Source organism: Chiloscyllium plagiosum, unplaced genomic scaffold, assembly GCF_037043375.1.
Source record: "Chiloscyllium plagiosum isolate Xiang-an unplaced genomic scaffold, Cpla_swu_hap1 HiC_scaffold_37, whole genome shotgun sequence".
Classification (NCBI taxonomy): domain Eukaryota; kingdom Metazoa; phylum Chordata; class Chondrichthyes; order Orectolobiformes; family Hemiscylliidae; genus Chiloscyllium; species Chiloscyllium plagiosum.
The window spans coordinates 35,442,135-35,448,134 of NW_028270175.1; positions in this window are offsets into that span (position 1 = coordinate 35,442,135).

Here is a 6,000-nt window from a genome sequence, read left to right on the forward strand (position 1 = left end):
TCTAGGGAATGGGCCATGGCCAGTCCTGTGGGTTCAGTGCAACCAGCCCAGTGAGATGCACAGAGATCAGAGTCTGGTCAATCATCAGTCAGCATTGTCTGTCCAGGTTGGTCAAGTAGCTTGTCTGCGGTCAATCCTGTGGGTCTGCAATTAAAAGTCAAGGAGGATTACCAGGGACCAGGAAGGAAGCCAGGGAACTCAATCTGGGGTAGTGAAGGCAGTACTATAAGAAACAGAGGGGAAAACAACTGTGAAAGGGACAACCCAATACATGGGAGGATGGAGACTCTGCAGCATAGAAGACGATGGGATAGTGCAGGAGGGGGTGAGTCATTGACAGTCAGTACCCCCTGAGCTTCAAAGGGATGACAATGCCATACCCTCTCCAGCCTGAAGATTCGATCTGCCTAGGGTCAGGGGTATAGTGTGGAGATGAAAACCTAGATACCCTGGTTGGGTGGGAAGCTGGTAAAGATCACAGCCAATGGGGCTTGATGAGGACGGGAATGTGAAGATTGGGGCGGGTCACCTAGACTGAGAGGCTGACTGTGTGACTTACTGTGTGAAGCATGACCACCACTTCCTTCCATTGTGACGGAAATTACACAATGGAGATAAAAATGGCTGCCAGCACACCCAGAGTAGATGGGTTAAGTACTTTATTCAGTCAGATGAGGGTTCCACTTTTGAACAATGTGAGACCCTCGAAAGAGGAGCAGCCTTAAACAGATGTTCTCACAGTCTGGGTGAAAGAAGCCTGTGAGTATTAAATGCTGTGGTGGAACCTTGAGCATTGATCTATTGGGTGGATTCTAAACCCTGGCCCCATGGTCTCTTGGCCACACCCTGCAGCATTTTGAAACAACCACGATAATGCCTGGGATGTACTGCGGCCCGGAAAGAATGACTTAAACTGCAAAAGTAGCAATCACCTCCAAAGGTCCCTGAGCCTGGTCATGGAGCAGGGGTTGCTCACCTCATGCCTTGAACCACCAAAGATCGGGTAGCGCTGTGGATGGCCGGGCTCTGTAACTTCAGTCTTGTAGCAGCAGTGGGGCAGCCTTCACACTCCCAGCCGAGGAAGACATATGAGCATATCTTTACAAATGTGAGAACGTGTTTACAATGAAATGTCACCCCAGGCCACTGATGTGCCCTCCAATGGTCATTATCTTCCTTTCCCTCCCACTGTATCTTACAGCAACCCTGGGGTCTGCAGCTGGGTGGAGGGAGCCTTCCCTACAGTGCAGCCTGTGGCCTTGGAGGTTTTGTCGGGCAAGCTCACAGACTATTTGTGACTTGAGGGCCCGGACGTGTTGAGTGTGTCCTGCTCAAAGTAGGGTCCAACTTCTTTGACATGAACTCCATTAGATCATCTCTTATTTGCCTCCAACAGTACAGTTCAAATTTCCTCTACCAATCATGTAGCTTTTTCCACTCTCCTGTCTGATTAGCTCTTCACTACTACCTCACATTTCATTGACTTCCTTGCCTGGGTATTCCCTTATGGGAGAATGTACTGAAATCCACTGGTGGTCCCTTTGGTTTCACCTGTGCCAGTCCAGTTGATTTGTATTTCATTTAATGTGCACAGTTGTCAGTTTCCTTGTCTAATGCTATTGCTATTCCCTATTCCATTCCTCCTCTTCTTCACCATTGGAAATAGATGACAAAGCACTTTCAACTGTAGTAGGGAGAGAAGAAAGTGTGGGGTATAGGTTTGCTCGCTGAGCTGTAGGTTTGATATCCAGACGTTTCATTACCTGGCTAGGTAACATCATCAGTAGCGACCTCCAAGTGAAGCGAAGCTGTTGTCTCCCGCTTTCTATTTATATATTTTTTGTCCTGGATGGGGTTCCTGGGGTTTGTGGTGATGTCATTTCCTGTTCGTTTTCTGAGGGGTTGATAGATGGTATCTAGATCTATGTGTTTGTTTATGGCGTTGTGGTTGGAGTGCCAGGCCTCTAGGAATTCTCTGGCATGTCTTTGCTTAGCCTGTCCCAGAATAGATGTGTTGTCCCAGTCGAATTGGTTTTTTTCATCCGTGTGTAGGGCTAAGGGGGAGAGAGGGTCATGTCTTTTTGTGGCTAGATGGTGTTCATGTATCCTGGTGGCTAACTTTCTTCCTGTTTGTCCTACGTAGTGTTTGTGGCAGTCCTTGCATGGAATTTTGTAGATGACGTTGGTTTTGTCCATGGGTTATACTGGGTCTTTTAAGTTTGTTAGTTTTTGTTTGAGAGTGTTGGTGGGGTTTGTGCTCTACTAGGATTCTGAGGGGTCTCAGTAGTCTGGCTGTCATTTCTGAAACTTCTTTGTTGTATGGTAAGGTGGTTAGGGTTTCTGGCTGTGTTTGGTCTGCTTGTCAATGTTTGTTCTTGAGGAATCTGCGGACTGTATTTTTTGAGTATCCGTTCTTCTTGAATACGTTGTATAGGTGGTGGTATAGGGAGAGAAGAAGCTTTGAAAAGGCAAGTTTCGAGTCAGAACAGCAGGCATGAACTTTAGAATCACAGAGATCAACGAAACTCTAGTAATGTGTAATACTAAATTCATAGAAGGAAAAATTCTAGAACATGTTCTAGAACAAGGCCCCAGACAAGATGGGGCAAAGGGCTGATCCTGTACTGTACTGTTCTATGTTCTAAGTGCAACAATTCCAATATTTAGGAAGCAAAATGTTGTCGATGGAAGGAATAACATGGAAATAAGGCTAACAGTGGAGTTATATCTGTAAGAAGGTACAGCCATGAAACAGGAAGTTGAACAGGCAACTCAAAACCCAAATCCTAAAAGTCTTGATTTTTTTTATGGATGTGAGACTTGGGACTCTACAGAAAAAGGAAATCAAAAATTGCTAAATAACTTTCAGTTGTGCATTTGGAGGGAGAATGGAAAAATGAGCTGGAAAGAAAACTAGTAAATGACGCAGTGTTGAGGAGAGTGAACAAAGAAATTTGCTGAACATATTTAGGAAAAGACAGAGAGAGACTGAGTAGGGCACATCATAAAAAGAAGAAAATGTGAAGGGAAGATTTCGCAGAAAAAAAAGGAAGGAAGAAGGGAATATCAATCCTGGATGGCTTGAAAATTGAAATTTCCAGAAAATTGGAAGATTGGCAGAGGATAGAGAGATATGAAAAAGGTTATGAAACAACGGTCAGCTACAAGCAGAGCTCACACAATGATAACTGCATGCAGTTCACAACTTCTGAATATTAGACTTACAAATGCTCATACCTACAGACAAGATTCCATATTAATTTTAAAGATCTGACCTGCTAGTGCTTTCTCATATTTATGAACAGCTATTTTATATTGTAGTGTATTGTGTTTTAAATTGCATGCACATTGACTGACAGATATACTCAAGAATGGAACTGATTTGTAACCTGGAGACTGTCGGTGTATATAGTAGTTCAGAATTTAGACAACCAGCTTAACGTCTGAGGTTCGCTGCTTAAAAATGGGCACTGGGTAAAAACAGAATCTCAGTTAACCCTTACACTGCCCTTCTCTAAACCCAAAACATTTCCAGCAAGACACACTGAGATTCAGGCACAATTAGGAATCCTGAACCCATCATTTCCCATTGTCCCTAACCAGGATGTGTTCAGGCTCTTCTTAAATTTCTCCCTTCTCATTTCTATCCAATTTAAAAGTTTGTGAATAATCTAGTTCAGACTGAAGTGGGAGAAAACTTGAATATTTATGGCTCACGTCAGTTAAGACTTCTAAATTATTATAACTATTCGCAAAAGCTGTCATTGAGTTTCTAAGCTTACAGAAAACAGGATTCCCTTTAAAGATGTGACAGTCCTGTCTGATAACCTGCTTCCTTTAAATACTCTCTGTAACATAATAAAAATGTCAAATTAAAAAGGGGCAAATTTCATATTTTATGACTTTGAACTTTTTCTTTTCCACTGCCATGACAGCTGACATTTGGAAAAAGTGATGAATTGTCTCCCAGTTGCTTTTTTAGTGTCAGAACTTCTGTGAAATGTTTTTGCACGCCATTTTGCTACACAATGTGTTGAGAATGGACTTCAAATGTCTCCTGTGATGCAGCAGCACTTATTCAGTCTGCCCCTCTATTTCTAATCTTCTAATCTGTTACACTGCACTCAGGAAGCTTGGAAAGAACACTATCTATCATACATTAAATTTTAATTCACTTCTTCCTCCATTCTAGAAGCCATTACCCAACTATTGGTGATTTACCTCATCTCCTCTCCTGCTGCTTTTTTTAAAATAGAAGATGTCTTAATTTCTTTAGATATGACCTTCCCTTTACAAATCTCTGATCAGCCCAAAATTCTTCAAGTACTCAATCAGTCTGACATAAATTATATATTACAATATCTCCCAATAACAGACTAGGTCTATAATTTCCTCACCTTGTATTTTGCACATTTCTTCAATAATGAGGTTGTTTTCAATTATTCAGTCGAAAAGAATATTATGTGAATCAAAAGCGTTTTGAAAAATTCTTGTGTAATTCCCTCAATAGCTCAAATGTTAACTTTATTGAGTTCTTTCCCTTGACTCATAATGAATTTTCTGGGAATGTTCCTTTCTCCTGTGTAAAGACTGACACAAAATATCCATTCCACAAAGAGGTGGTGGCAAAGTGATAATGTCATTGGAATAGCCACTTCCCTCTCCAAGCTGTTCCAGGATAGATACAATGCTGATAACTACTCAATAGAAAATTGCTCAGGTATGTCTCACATACAAAAAGCAGGAAAAATCCAACAAAGCTAATTATCACCCCATCAGTTTACTCTCAATTATCAGTAAAGTGATGGAAGGTGTTTTCAATAGAATATCAGGCAGCACCTGCTCAGTGATGGCCAGTTTGGGTTCTGCCGGGGCCACTTAGCTCCTGACCTCGTTGCAGTCTTGTTTCAAATATGGACAAAATAGCTAAATTCCAGAGGGAGGTGAGAGTGATAGCTCTTGACATCAAGGCTGTATTCAACTGATTGTGGCATTAGAGAGCTCTAGCAAAGCTAGAATCAACAGTTATTGGGGGCAAAGTCTCTGGTGGTTAGAGTCATAGCTGGTACATGGAAAATGGTCACGGCTGTTGGAGGTCAGCCATCTCAGCCCCGGAACATCTCTGCAGGAATTCCTCAGGGTAGTGTCCTAGGCACAACCATCTTGAAATGCTTCTTCAATGACCTTCCCTCCATCATAAGGTCTGAAGTGGGGGCGTTTGCTAATGATTACACCATGTTCAGCACCATTCACAACTTCCCAGATACTGAAACATTCCATGTCTAGATGCAACAAGATCTGCACAAAATCAGGCCTGCATTGACAAGTAACAAACATTATTTGTGTCATACAAACGCCAGGCTATGGCCATCTCCAATAAGAGACTATCTAACCACCACCGCTTGACATTCAAAGATATTCCCATCACTGAATTCCCCATTATAAATATCCTGGAGATAACTATTGAGCAGAAACTGAACTGGACCACCAGTGGCTACAAGAACAGGTCAAATGCTACAAATAGTGTGGTGAGTAACTCACCTCATGACTCCCAAATCCTGTTCATTATCTACAAGTCACAAGTCAGGAGTGTGATGGAATATTCCCCACTTGCCTGGATATCAGCTGCTCCATTTGACACCATCCAGGATAAAGTAGCCCACGTGACTGGTGCCATGTCCATAAACATTCATCACTGCACTGATAATATTCAGTAGCAGCAATGTGTACTATCTATAAGACACTAAAAGGTCCTTAGGCAGAACTTGACAAACCCATGACCAGTTCCATTTTAAAGGGCAAAGTCAGAACCTACATGGGGGCCATCACTGTCTTCAAGTTCTCCCCCAAGCAACTCATTGTCCTGATTTGGAAATATATTGCCATTTCTTAGGTCCCATTAGGTCAAAATCCTGGCATTACCTCCCTAACAGAGTTGTGGGTCTACCTAAAGCACATGGATTGCAGCAGTTCAAGAAGGCAGCTCAACACCACCTTCTC